Source organism: Ambystoma mexicanum, chromosome 5q, assembly GCF_040938575.1.
Source record: "Ambystoma mexicanum isolate Mex_15411 chromosome 5q, UKY_AmexF1_1, whole genome shotgun sequence".
NCBI classification, from domain to species: domain Eukaryota; kingdom Metazoa; phylum Chordata; class Amphibia; order Caudata; family Ambystomatidae; genus Ambystoma; species Ambystoma mexicanum.
In genome coordinates this window covers 188,304,462-188,319,945 of record NC_090933.1, presented here as the reverse complement: position 1 = coordinate 188,319,945, position 15,484 = coordinate 188,304,462, and positions in this window count along the sequence as shown.

Genomic DNA, 15,484 nt, shown 5'->3' with positions numbered 1-15,484 from the left:
CAGAGATTTGGGAGGGAATCCCTGAGGAACCGGAAACAAGTCTGGTGTTGCGAGTACTGCTAGACCAGTCGGGGGTAGGGCGCGGGTCTATAAAGTCCTGCGGGAAGGGGATCCCAGGGAGGAGTTGAAGGTTAAAGAGAAGTGGGAGTCAGACATGGGATACCAAATATTGGAAAAAGAGTGGACACATGTATGGGAACTGGTCCGGAAGGCATCACGCAATGCTTTCTTCCAATTGGTCCAATTCTATATTATACACAGGACATATGTAACCCCAGTGAGGCTACAGGCAATGAATAAAGAATTGTCCGATGAATGCCCCAGATGTGGAACGGGCCAAGCGCAATTCTGGCGCATGATATGGGAGTGTGGTGTAATAGCCGCGTACTGGGATGAGGTGATCAAAGGGGTGAATGGGCTGTTGGGGATCAAGTGGGAACGGAATCCAGGAATATGTATATGGGGGTAAACTCCCAGGGCGGGGAAAAAACACAAAACACGGAATAGGATGGGCCGGTTTCTGCCGATACTGGCCAAATGTCGGATGGCTATAGCATGGAAACGCCCACAAAGCCCGGCAACAAATATATGGCAGACGGATGTCTGTAGGTGGAGTATGGCGGAATTGAACATTTTGCAGAAGGCAGACACTGAGATGGAAGGGGAGGGAGTGACGATACACTGGTCCCAACTGCTGGATGACTTATCAAAGGCCAACGACCTATGGCCACCATGAGGGGTGACTAGTCGGGCACGGGAGATCGGGGGGGGGATGGGGATGGTGTGGACTAAGGGAGCTGCCGCAGATCTGCCCGGCTCTCAGGGACACTACAGACCATGAAGGATTGTTCGCCGTCAGCCATGGAAAGGCCTGGAGGGCACAACCTGGATACTCGAATGTGGAGGGAGGGCAAAGGGGGTTATGATCATGGTTATGTTTAAAAACAAATGTTCATAAAAAGTGTTTTAAAAAAAAAAAGGAACTATTGTTTTGTTATTTGAACACGTCAGATCCTCGAAGGCAAGAGACTCAAGTGAAATGAGACTTGGCCATCGACGGCCCTGATAGCAGAAAACTTGAGAGTGTGTACCGAGAGCTGTCATTGGAACTGTCGTCTCGTGCTGGAAGAAACCCGAGACTCTACTGTGCTCCAAGCGCCCATCTGACCCGTGTCAGAAACGTGGGGGAGGGAGACCCAGGCTACTACTACATCCTGACATTTATATGTGAGAACACTTCTTTCTTTTCTCGAGAACCACCCCACACCGTTTATTTGTATTAGTTTTGAGGTTTGGCAATAGGTTTCTTAGCATAGGCCCTTTTATTTTGACACAATAAAACTAGGACTGCCTTATTTTTCATTTGGTGGTTGATGCTTGCTGCCAACTTAGATTTTTCCAACCTGCATAGTGTTAGGGAGAATTCACATTTATGGCTCACCTAGTGAGTCCCCCAGCAGCTTTAATGGACTTCTGGAGTTTCTTTTTTTCCACTTGGTAAGAGTGAGAGCTTTTCCCCCACTCTTACTTGGGTTTTGCTATGTGTTTCTACCTGTTTTTGTGATTGTGGACTCTGAAGTACACCACTTCAGTAACCCCCTTATTTTTGTGTGTCACACAGTACCTTCACTGCCATGGCACAGGGTTGTCTTTGAGACTTCCCTCAACTCCATTTCTGAGGCGAGTACTGTCCCCCAGAAAAGGGTAAAGGTACCGTTAACTTTACTTAGTCAAACTACCACAGATCCAATACACCCCATCTTCCATGGATTACTGGAAAGGGTTAACTCTTATCCCTTCGTATCTGTACCACCTAGAGCATTATTTCGCTCTTAACATTTAGACTTGGCTGGTGGCAGTGGTATCTACCCTAACTTTTCTACCGCGATTATATTAGATAAACGTGGTACTGTTCTTGGCTATTATATTAGCCTCGAACATAAACCCGCTTGACCAAATCGTCTTTTTCTTGGCTCCCGTTGGGTTTATTCGCCATTCCTTTTTGTTAAAGTCCTTCTTGTGATTTACTTCGCGCGGCAAACTAGGTTGCATTCTTTGTTCACTGTCTTTGGCGGGCTTCTGCTGAGAAGCCCTCCTCAAGGAGCCTGCGTGTCTAGGTGGGCTGAATGTGAGGGACGGGTGTAGTCACCCCCTGCACAGAGTATCCTAGGAAACCCAAGTCACACTTTGTCATGATTGGCCAGGGTAGTTGTCCGGGCTGGACAACTCCCCTGCTGGGTGATTGACAGCCAGGCTGCGTGAATGGGGATTTTTCGCATAAAAGGCGGGTCTCGTGGGCTAGAAGTCAGACAGTCGCCACTGGAACTACAAGGAACTGAAGAGAAGCGGAGAGAACGAAGGCTGCTGCAACTACCCCGTCCCGGTGAAGCCCTGCTGCAGTCCTGAGCTATCTGCCCTTCAACGACTCAGAAGATCCAGTCTGGAGTCTTCTTCCCTTGAGCTTGGTGGGGAAAACTAGCTCATCTTCTACAACCAGAGGATCCTCTTCCGTGGTCAAAATCGCTGGACACTGCTGTAGTAGTCCGGATAGCCACCTGAAGAGCCTTTCCTGTTTTTAAGGAGCGCACCTTTTATTCCTTGTCCCTGCTGCCGGCTTCATCCCTGTGTGGTGCAGACCCCCTTCAGACGTCCTCCTTCACAACGAAGCTCCAGGAATCGTGTGTCTGCGGGAAACCAACAGGAACAACTGCCAGGGTACTAGCTGCACCACTGGAACAAGGTACTGTGTTCCGTTGAGGAAACTGGGTGAATCCCTTTTTCTTCATTTCCAAGGCTTGCCCTTGTCTTCCCTCCCTCTTATAACTTTTGCTTCCGAACATTGACAATATCGAAGTACTTTTGGCTACGTTGAATCGTGAACTGTCTGACCATGTGATCTTCGGCAACTGGCCCCGGTGTCTTTCGACCCTAGCTCCGGCCCTTTGACTTTTGACCTCCTGTCTCTGAGTGTTTCTTGATTCTGCTTGCCTAACCAAAATATTGCCTGTGATTTTTGTCTCCAACTCCCTCTGGGTATCTCAGGTGCTAAGTGTGTTTTTGCCCCGGTAGCATTTCATGTCACGGATACGCGTTTGTTTAGTAGACCGAACTGTCAAAAAGTGATCGCAATCGTATTCGCGGTAACGTGTTTTGTTCATAACACCGGTTCATTCAAACACAGGGTACTTACCTTGAGACTTACTGTACAAAGTGAATTGGTTAGTTGTAGTATATTTAACGTGTGGTTTTTATTGACGTTTAATAGAAGTGTTGTGTTTATAATGAATGGTTTAAAAATAAATGTACTTATATTTTTCTACCTGAAACCTTGAGTCAGTATTTGCTTGAGTCACAGTAATTGTGGTCCCTTTGTATAATCTCCGCTACTGCTCATATACTCTTGAGATAAGCCCGGCTGCTCTTCCACTGCTACCACTCTGACATAGTAGTACAGGCTTGTACCAAAGTTAAAACTTGCATTGCCACCTGTAGTCTTAATTGTGTGTAGTGGCCCCTAAGGGCACTGCACAGGATTCTGCCTAAAACATACAGCATTCATTGTTCAATAAACACCCTTGAACTGTGATCACTTGTGTCTGTCTGTCTTGTTGTCACAACGAGTTCCTCACAACACGTACAGAGATCTTGTAGATGGTCTGCATACAGCCAGTAACACCTTAAGTACTTCCTCAGAGAGGTCCCAGTCACCATATCTCCTCCTCTAAAGATCAGCGCATGTAGGTTGTGGAATTATGAAGTCGGAAGGAGTATCTGACCTTGCAACTGGGTTAGGCGATCCGGAAGTCGAGGCAACCAGTGAGGTGGATAGATCCAAGAGGCGATCTCTCTCAGTCTGGGGCGATGAGGATCATTGTCGCTCGGAACCTCCTCAACCTTAGGAAAAACCATGGCATGAGGAGAATCAGAGGGAACAGGTAAAGGAGAGGGAAGGTTCAATCCACCAGAAACGCATCCCTCAGTTCACCGTTTGCTGGGAATCCCCTCAAGCAGAACTGATCACATTTCCTGTTGGACTCCATTGTGAACAGATCCACTGCTGAGGTACCCCAGAGTGTGAAGACCTCCCCTAGGACTTCCGTGCACACTTCCCACTTGTGCGAGACCGTGCACTTCATGCTCAGAGCATCTGCCAAGTTGCTCTCTGTGCCCGCCAGTTGAACTACTGAGACGGAGATCCTGTTCTCCAGCAACAGAACCAAAGCAATATTGCCTCTGTGCAGAGGGGGAGAGAGTGCACACCACCTTGCTTGTTGCACTGCCATAGTGTTGTCCATCAGAACAAGGACATGTTTCTCCTGCAGAAACGGCCGAATGCGTTCAGGGCTAGCCTGATAGCTAGCAAATCCAGCCTGCTGATGTGCCGCCTGGCTTCTGTCATTGACCAGAGGCCGCTCACCTGCAAATTCTCACAGTGAATGCCTCAACCCTCCAAAGACACATCTGTGACCACTCAGGTCTGAAGCCAAGGAGGCTAGAAGGGTCCCACTGCCAAAAGGCTGTTGTGGTCCGCCCACCAGGACAGGTCATTGACCACTGATGCAGACACTGTGAGAAGATCTGAGAGAGAGCCGAGGTATTGAGTCCCTTCCTCAGTAGCTATTGCAGGAATCTCACGCGCAACCTGGCCTCTGGCACTAGAAAAATGCAGGAGGCCATGAAGCCTAGGTGGCGGAGGAAGGAAGCCGATGGTAGAGTGGCATGGTTCCGGAACAAGTCGACCATCTGAGTCAAGCTGACTACTCTCTCCTCAGGAGGGAAGGGCTTCCCCACCTGGGTTTCTAGGACTGCTCTGATGAAGTGGAGCCGTTGGGACTGGTGTCATGTGGTACTTCTTTAAGTTTAGGGAGAAGCCCAGCTTGTGCAGCAGCAAGCAGGTGTCCTCTAAATGAGACAAGACCTGCACTACAGACTTCCCTCGGTTCAGCCAGTCGTCCATATATGGAAATATGTGGACTCCAGATCTCCTGAGGAGAGCCGCAACTACCGCCATGAACTTGGTGAAGACCCCATGGGGCGGAGGAAAGATCAAAGGGAAGCATCTTGAACTGATAGTGCATATCTCCTATGGTGAACCTTAGGAACTTCCCGTGCTTTCGATAGATTGGCACACGGAAATAAGCATCTTGTCGGTCTATCGACACCAGCCAGTCCTGCAGTTTGAGAATGTGGATAATCCCTCTCAATAGAAAAAGAAAAGAAGATTCAACATGGGAATCCTCCCGTCCCCTGCACACTATCAGGTGTTGGCATAAAGCCAAATACTATATTATTTACAATAATATTCAAATACAATTTTAAAGCCGAGTGAATAGAAATTATTTCATCACGCAAAGAGAATTTTTATATTGAAAATATATATATATATATATAATTGTTTCATAATGATGCATACACGAAGTATGTAAATAACATAGGTAAATGTACAAAGAAGCAAACAAAGAAAGATTAGTCTGTTTTCTAAGGCGACGCGTTATGAGGACTTGTTCCCCTTCTTCAAATGGCCAATATGGACTGTTAAAGAAACATAATTACATTGTTACAATCAACAAATTTGAGACTCCTAATCAATGTGAAGTATATAACCACAGATGATCAAAAACGTATTTGTCAAAAGAATTTTTTTTGTTTGTTAATTTGTTCACAATCCATAAAACAAAGCATTTTAATGTGGTACAAATGTAATTCCTAGAAAATCCTTCTAAATACATTGAATCTCTATTAACATTTGTGAGGAACACGAAAGAAGTACATGTTTAATGAAGTATGAGAAGCAGGTTGCTTGAGATGTACAATTTCACTGATTGAGACTGTTTTCTAACACCAAATAATAATTTGCAAGGTCTGGTAGATAATCAAGGGTACTTAAGCGTAGTTACACACTCAAAAAACGTGTATACTGAAGCATGTAAAGCAGAATGCTTACAATGTTCAATTTCACTGATTGAGACTCAACATTTACTCACAATCATGAATTATAAATATCTGACAGAAGTTCCATTAGTCATAAAATTGATCCACTCTGACCATTCCCACAGACCAGCGTGATGTGGAAGTGGCTTCCCCCTAGATGGAGTGTTAGTATCAGAGAAGAAAAAGAGAAGATTAAGAAAGGAAACAGTGAAAAGAATGGAGTTCAGAAAGGTCCACATACCTGTCTAGAGTCAATGGGTTGGATGGCGTCTAACTGTGTCAAACCGTGGATCACATAATCCTTCCATACGTCAAATTACAAAATCAGTGTACTGTGGCGGACCCTCGGGGGTACCCAGAGCGTGGCAAGGTCTAAAAACAAGATTAAAGAGTTTGTGTTTAAAGGGTGGTGGATAAATGGAGATAAACAGGAAATGGAGTACAACCACTAGAACCAAATGACACGGCTCTGGGCTGGATGAAAACTGAAGTAGATGTCAAGTGCAGACAGTAGATAGAAACCGGTCGCCACATAGACAATGGGGGATGACGAGATAAGAGTGAAGAGTAATAGGGTTGAGGAAAAGAAAAATATTTCACCTACCCAGCTTTTGGTCAAAGGACTCTCGGAAGGTGTGAGGTGTAGACAACTCGAGCCGAAAGTGCACAAAAATACGCAAGCTTGCACATCGGTAAGTATCGTAGTGATTCTCAAAGCCTAAAAAAACAATAAATTAGAGGAGACGCTAAAAGAGAGCTGAGTAAAATAGAATAGAAATGTCACCATCCTGAATTGGTCTTTCCTTACAAACTTGTTCAAGGGCCTGAGGTCCAAAATGGCACGAAGACCTCCTCCCTTCTTTGGTACCAGGAAATACCGGGAATATCAACCAGATCCTCTCTGCTCGGGAGGTACGTCTTCCACGGCACCCTTCAATAACAGGGCTCCCAGTTATTCCTGGAGCACCTGTCCCGATTGGATTGGAGGTGCGAGTGCTCTGTCCGGTGGTTTTCTTACAAATGGCAGACAATAACCCCACTGAATGAGCTGTAGAACCCAGGCATTGGAAACAATTCGCTGCCACTGGAGAAAATGCTCCATCAACCATCCTGCGAACCGGTCCGCTGTGAGAGGGGAAAATCAAAGCGGCTTCGGGGGCAGCGTCGCCCCCGCCGGTGACGCTGCCTGTTGACATCTAATAACCACTTTGCCCCTTCCGGAGCACGAGAAATGCTCCTGGCCTTGCCTGGCCGGTGGTGGCTGCGCTCTTCTGCAATAGGGAGCATATCCCCTTCTCCTGTAGCTCTGTGCCCTAGAGGCAAAGATAAATGCAGGTTTGGCCAGCTGCACAGCTGGGCCTAAGGACTTAGCAGAGATTTTGAATTCCTTCAATTTTTCAAAGAAAGCGTTGGCTTTCTGGCCGAGGAGAAGATCGCCTTTGAGGGGCTTGTCCAGAAGCTTGACTTGGAAATTAGGTGAGAAACCAGAGGTTGTCAAATAGGCCTGCCTTCTTAGTGTTATGGCTGATGCCATCGACCAGCCCACACAGTGGGCGATGTCCAGGCCCGTTCACAGCAACTGTCTGGCCACCTCTTTCCAATCCTCCAAGAGCCTTTGCGCTCTTCACCTTCTGGGACATACTGAGCAGTATTTTGAACTGCTGTCCATAGACCGAAGGAATACTTGGCAAAAGTGCTTGCCACATTTGTAGCTTTTAGGGCCATGTTACCTGAAGTGAATGCTTTCTTTGCCAAGACATCTACTTTTTCCGCTTTCCTGTCGGGAGGCGGAGTGGACGTGGAAGATGCAGGTCTCGAAGAGACCATAGTAGCCTACATAGCAAGCCCCTCCAGGGAAGGGTGAGAGGAGAGGTATGAAGGTTGTCCTCTAGCCGGCCTGTATTTACCAGAAAAAAGTTGGAGTTGACGGGAGGAATGGAACAAGGGTTTTGCCACATAACTGCTAAAGGATAGGCAATGGCAGGGTTTAAAGGCATATTATGTTCTGTGGTGAGGCCTTCGTCTAAATGGTCAGTAAGGTCTTAACCTTGTACAGGCGCCACAGAAGAATTCAATCCCAGGGTGTCAACCCTTTCTACCAAAGCCCTGAATTTAGAAGTATTATGAAGTTAGAGCTGGAATTGCTGAAATTCGAGGTCTGGAAGAGGTGTCCAGACCGCTTGCATCCAGGAGGCCTTGAGCCAGTTGCAAAAGCTGATTCTGGTCATCAAAATCATTGACCCCTCCTGTACCCAAGTAAATCGGGACTACATCCCCCTGGTCATCGATGTCATGCCCGCCGAAGATACCTGCCATAGTATTGAAAAATTTGTTCCGGGGTTGTGGGTTGAATGTTTACTCGACAACTGTCAACGTCGAGGGTTTGTCTCTTGGCAACGATATGGTGGATGTGGGTGTCAATCGACACGCCGTAGCGTCGACATCCTTGGATGCACAGGGTTGATCCAGCTTCCGTTGGATCTCTTTTAGTGTCGAAATATTTATCAGCGCCAACATTGTCTGTACCAGGGCACTAGTGGGGTTGGGCATACCAAGCAGCACACTTGGCTGCGAAGCCTGCTGCTTGGGGGGGCAGGGTTTGGGGTTTAGCTACGCTGACTACAGCATGCTTTTTGAACATGTCAAGAATTGGAGATTTGAAATCCTCCCACTCTTGGCGGGTGGTATGCCCAGCCGACGGCTTACCTTCATCCGTCGACGACTCAGACTCCCGATGGTGGTGGCGACGGCTTTTCCTCTTTCGGGACGGGGAAGAGTGGCTCTTCGAGTGGGACCATTTCTTCTTCCGCCAATGTTCTTTCTTGGGGGTCTGCCCCTCAGTTTCGGCCTCCTAAGACCAAACCGTGGACCGCGCCAGTGTTTTTGAACATGGTCGACCCAGAGCGGGTTTTGCAGCTCGATCGCATAGGGATTTGGGTTGCATTTTGGCACACAACTGACACCAATCAGTCCTGTGACCCATGCTGAGGCACCACAGACACAACTCGGGTGCGTCAGTGATCGACATCTTGGTGCCACAATCACAACACTGCTTGAAACCAGATACCCCAGCGACCGATATCTTGCGTTGAGGAATCTGAAGAAAGTACAAAGGTTTCTGATGAAATCGTTGAGTGAGTCAAAGCTCTGTTCCCAAGCAGCGCGTTAGCGCGCAGAAAAAAGGAACCGAGATTGGGGCGTAGTGACATGGTATTTATACGAGGCCTGATGTCACGTCGAGATCCGATGACCAGACGCCGAGCAAGACGTATTGTCGGTCGACGGCTCGGTCGAGGTGCACTACGCCCCATCAAAAATGTTCTGAAGCAGAGGAAATATCGATCATATGAGGAATCTGCATGAGAAAGGCAAACCATTGAAATAATGGTTTAAAAATGTACAGCCCATTTTCTGTAAAAACTGGGTAAAAAGCCACAAAGTTTACAATCTTTTTTGTAGGTGACACATGAAAGATCTTGAACAGTTGCAAGTCACCAACAGCGCACAGAAGCATTTACCAACACATTTTAATGATGCCTTTGCCCACAATATAAGCTAGTATAACAAAATGTTCATGCAGCCAGTGCACATACATGTTAACGCAGGCAGCACCAATACATGGCAGTATTTATATATAAAAACACTTTTCGCTTTGCCTCTAAAATGCCATGCCACAGAATGAAAACAAGGTCAGACAGACTGCACTAATGTAGGCCACTATGACCACATGTAAGAAAACATGTTCGATTTACCATTGATTCCATTAAATGTTATTACTAAGACAACATGCCCCGCCTGCCACTGCAGAAAGGATCCCCCCCACTCTTCTCCCACACACATTTATGATGGTTTTTCCCTTTATGCATAGTAGAAAATGCCATGTGACAGTGGGAAAACATGTCTTCATCCCCTAATAGGAGGCCCAGTCCGCCGGTAGGCACACACACATTCATACAGCGTTCATTCATACAGTCTCATTCATATGCTCACTCAAAGCATTCACATACCATCATTCAGATATGATCCTTAACAACATGCACTCTCTCATTCGCACATAAACTTGAACACAAACCCCTCCACACATGCAATGACAGGGTCCAGGACATGACTGTGACAATAGGGGGGGGGGGGCGACCATTCAACGCGCGGTAGGAAGCCCACCAGTGTGTTTTCCCTAGCCATTTCTGTCCCTGCATTAGGGTGAGGGTATTGGGGTCACCTTTATATGCCTGGTTACAAATGAAAAGTAACAGTGCCAAACACCCAATGCTGGTCTTACACCATGCAGGCCAAAAATATCACTTTTCCTTTTTAAAACCACAAAGCTCAGAAAACCTTGCAGCAAGAACCGAAACCTATGACCCACAGAAGAGTTAAGCGGTGAGGAAACCCAAGCTGACAGACCATCACTTTCCATATGCAGTCAACAAATATGCTTCACCGCAGCAGAATACAAACCCTGAATTCAACAATTACTTCACTGAGCCACCATCGCAAAATGCTGCCGACCCGCATTGAGAAAAGGGGCAGGACTTAAAGGGCATTTTATAACCTCACAATGTGTAATCTGGCCCCTGGGAAAAAGTCTGGTAGAGATTGTCCCAGAGAAACATGTGAGCACACTAGCCAATAGAAGACCAAGAAGGTGGCTAAACCAGCAGAAAGGCAATATAAAAAGGAGAAAGTGGAAAGGGGGAAAGGAGGGATTGGTGGACCCAGAGTCAGGGCGGAGTAAGGATTTGCAAGTGATTTAAATCCAGCACACACCCAAGTCAATGCCTAGCGTGTAATGCACAAGTGAAATCCTTATTTATTTTTGTCTAAAAGTTCTTTATTCTGAACGATGTACCACTCGTATCACGCTCCTCTCCTGGAACCCCCCGGTCACACTGAACCATGAATTAGGATTGTTTGCAAAGTTAAAATATTTATGTATGGATTTACAATTCAATCACACTATGTTTTAACGGGTACACAATAATCACCAATGGGGTGATCTAACACAGAATAATCTCTTTAATACACAAGGAGTAATAATGAGCAAAACAATTCAACACAGAAATAATACTTGTGTGTGGGATCAGATCAGATCAAATGGCACTGTGGTTAAAGGTTCCCCCTGCACACCCCTCAACCCCCCAAATAGGTAATTTAAAGAGATAGAGAACAACATACAATCCCACTTGCCTCTAGCAAACACAAGAGAAAACAGAATTGAATTTCAGGCTGTCTGAATGGCTTTTAAAGTTATCTTGAAAATGGATTGGGCAAAAACACTAAATATGGTTTAAATTGCTGAAATTGTTATAATTTGTATGGGAGCCCCTTTGGATAGTTGCACGCAAACACTAGCAATGATTTAATACCAAGAAACAATTGAAATCTTAAAATTGAGGTCGGGAGCAATCAAAAGCTGTTTTACACGTGTCAGAATTTCCCAAAAACTGAATTCGAGGCAAACTTTTCATTGTGCGATAATCGCGATAACGGGATACCTGTATGGATTTGGGATGCGGTTTAAGATGCGATTTAAAGCTGTGGATGTTCAGAAGTTGAAATTGTTTCTACCAAAAACTGAGGAAGATATGGACGTTTTAGTGGAGGTCGTTTTTCGAGATAGGTGCAAGAATGGGAAGCAGGAATGCACTTTTAAAATGACAAAAAGGATTTCTTACACTAGAGGATAACTATGAAGACAACGAATACCACACAGGAACACAGCCGCTTGATCAGGTCGACTGCCTGCAGTGGTCCCGCCTTCTTCAGATGAGAAAAGATCAGCGCAGAGATGGTTTTAACAATACCACTACAGGACGAAGATATAAGGGATAGGATAGAGAGTTTAGGCAATTCAAAAGTACTCCTAACAATGAAGGTTCTGAAGACAAGACAGGATGGATTTAAGTTAGGGATTGGACTAGACAAGGGAATAGTTTCTTACCTGTAACTCCATTTCTCCAGCATTGGTATCTTTCATGGATTCACATGCTTAGAATATTCCCCGTCGTCAGACTGGGACCCCTCGGTACACATATATAGCCTTTTCCTATAGGAAAACTTCCGACACTTTTGTGTCCTATCCTCGTCATTTTAGGACCCGCCTACGCATGCTCCGCAGGCCGTCCCAGTATAATAGGCCCGCCCCCGCGGTTCCCCTTCAGATTTCAGCCCCTCCAAAGTAGGAAGGGTTAAACTTATCCATCACATACATTGCAGTCCTGGGGAGGCTTGGCGGGCGCATGTGAATCCATGAAAGATACCAATGCTGGAGAAATGGAGTTACAGGTAAGAAACTATTCCCTTCTCCAGCATTGGATCTTTCATGGATTCACAAGCTTGGAATAGATTGTATAGCAGTAACACTTGAGACGGTGGTGAGAATGCAATGTAACGCACCCTCACCCTACTACTCAACACATATGCGCAGCAGTAATAAGTTTACTCATATAACCTTTCCCACCGAAAGTATACTGTCATCAAAGGTAGAAAACCCACTCTCCACAACGTGGAGCTTACCTTACTGAAACAGAGGGCGCAGGACAGCTCTTCCCATCTGCACCTCATCCGCATGCTGCCTGGCAAGGCATTAGTGGCGGGTAAACGTGTGGGGCACGGACCATGCCGCAGCTTGGCATATGTCCGTCAGCGGAATTCCGGCCCATAACGCTGTTGAGGATGACATCGACCTTGTAGAATGGGCTCTAGGATGTCTATGTAGTGGCCTTCCGGCCTTAGAGTGACAAAAAACAATCGTCGACGAGACCCATATGGCCAATCCCTGTTTCGAGATTGCTTTACCTCTCGTCGACGGACCATATGCGACGAACAGTTGCCCAGTAGCCCTGATGTCTTGTGTGCGATGTAGGTAGAATTTCAGAGCCCTCTTAACGTCCAGGGTATGAAGAGTTTTTTCTGCTGCCGACGGAGTGGCGAAGAAAGTAGGCAGAACCACGGATGAGTGTTTGTGATATACCGTCGGAACCTTAGGGACGAACGTAGCGTTAGTCGCCAGGACTACCTTGTCCTTAAAGAATCTTAGGTAGAGCGGTTCCACGACCAGCGCTTGTAGTTACGAGATACGTCTGGCTGATGTGATAGCTATCAGGAATGCCAACTTCCACGAAATGAATTTCATGTCGGACATGGCCATAGGCTCGAAAGGCGGTTTCATCAAACCTGCCAACACTGTGTTGAGGCTCCACGCCGGGGGAAAACGTTTCACCGGGGGAAAGGCTCGAAATAAACCCCGCATGAAGTGTTTCACCAGTCTGTCACTGAATAGAGGAGACGACTGCCTCTTCCTTGTGAACCTTGAAATGGCTGCCAGGTGTACCTTTATCGATGAGGGGGACAATCCCTTTTTTGCTAAGAGGAGCAGGTAAGGTAGAACTTGTTCCGGCGTCACCAACAATGGTTGTAGGTCCCGCTGTTTTCTACACCATTCACAGAATCTCCGCCACTTATAGGAGTAGGATTTGTTAGTGGAAGGGGCTCTAGCCGCCTGCAGAATTTCTTGGCACTCCTCTGAAATGTCTAAAGCCCCGAATTCCGAGAAGTCAGGAGCCAGGACGTAAGGTTGAGACTGTCCGGGTCGTGATGCCACACCGTGCCTCTGTCCCGGGATAGAAGGTACGGGACTTTCGGAAACGCTATGGGATGTTCCAGCGATAGATGGAGGAGGTCTGAGAACCACGGTTGCCTCGGCCAGTATGGTGTCACTAGAATCACCCGGCAATTGTATCTGCGTATCCACTGTATTGTTTTCCGTATGAGGGGAAACGGGGGAAAAGCATAGAGGAACATGTCCGTTCATGGGAAGGAGAACGCCTCCCCCACCGAACCCTCTTGGGGCCACCTGCTTGCAAATTTCTTGCATTTCTTGTTTTCTTTGGTCGCAAAGGCGTCCAGAGGGGGGTGGCCCCATTTCTCGAACACTTTCTTCAAGTGACCTGTGTCCATTTCCCACTCGTGTATCTGGGCCATGTTTCTGCTGAGTCGGCTTGGCAGTTCCTCACTCCTGGAAGGTGATGAGCCACGAGGGAGATATCGTGCTTCGATGCCCAATGCCATGTTTTCTGGGCTTCTATGGAGAGAGTCCTTGATCGTGTCCCTCCTTGTTTCCTCAGATAAAACATGGCTGTTGTATTGTCGGTCAGTATCCGCACCCGCGACCTCTTGATGTGTGGTAGGAACGCCTTCAAGGCCCATCGTACCGCTCTGAGTTCCAGTACGTTTATGTGTAGGAGTGACTCTGTTGGAGACCAGCGACCTTGCGTTTGGAGAGCACCCATGTGCGCTCCCCATCCGGTTAGGGACGCATCCGTAACTATGGTGCTCTGGAAATCCGGCTCCTGTAGGCGCACACCTTTGTTCAGATTGTGGGAGCTCTGCCACCACTGAAGGTTCCGAAGTAGCTTGTCGTCGTCGACGGTTATCCTGTCTGACCACGATCCCTGAGCCTGTGTCCATCGGTCTGCGAGGAATTCTTGGACTGGCCTCATGAAAAGTCGACAGTTTCTCACCAGATGGATGCAGGTTGCCATGGCCCCTAGGACCGAAACATACTTTCTCACTGAGATCCTGGTGTTTCGCCATAGCCGGGCCGCCTGTTGAATGAGTCTCGAGGTCCTGTCGAGAGAAGGTTTCACCAGCCATAGCTGAGTCTCGAACTGTGCCCCCAAGAATACCAGCGTTCTCGATGGCCGCAGAGAGGATTTCTCGAAGTTTATGGCGAATCCTAGCTGTTGTAGAAGCTGCATGGTGGCTTGCAGACTTGTGTTGGTCGACGCTGGGGAGGATCCCCTTACCAGCCAGTCGTCGAGGTATGGGTATACATGGTGGCTTTGCTTCCTTAGCCAGGCCGCCACTGGAGCCAGGCATTTTGTGAACGTTCTGGGGGAGGTTTTGAGCCCGAAAGGAAGAACCGTGAATTGGTAGCGGGTTCGCCCTATTACAAAACATAGGAATTTCCTGTGTTTCCGACACATTGGAATATGGAAATACGCGTCCTGTAAATTCAGGGACGCCAGGAAATCTCCCTTTTGAACTGCGCGGATCACTTCCTGCAGAGTGAGCATCTTGAATTTCGGGCTCTTTAAGGACTTGTTGAGTTCGCGTAAGTCCAGAATGGGACGCCATTCGCCGTTCGGCTTTTTTACGACGAAGTATCTTGAGTAGACTCCTTGGCCTCTCTGTGATGTTGGAACTAATTCCATCACTCCCTTCGCTAACATGAGTGTAACCTCTTGTTGCAGTGCCTTCATATGGGACTGAGCGGTGAACGCAGGTGGAATTTGCGGAGGGCTGTGTTTGAATTGAAGAGAGTGTCCGTGTCTTATAGTGTCTAAGACCCATTGGTCCGTCGTTATCCTTTCCCATTCGTCGACATACGCTGAAACTCTTCCCCCCAGAACGGGTTGTGGAACGTCACTGCTGATCTTTAGTTTGCTTGTCTCTCGCCGACGATGGGTATGATGGTCGTTTTCTGGAAGACTGGAAGTTTCGGCGACGGTTAGCCGATTGTGAGGCACGTCGGTATCACTGGGAGGGGTAA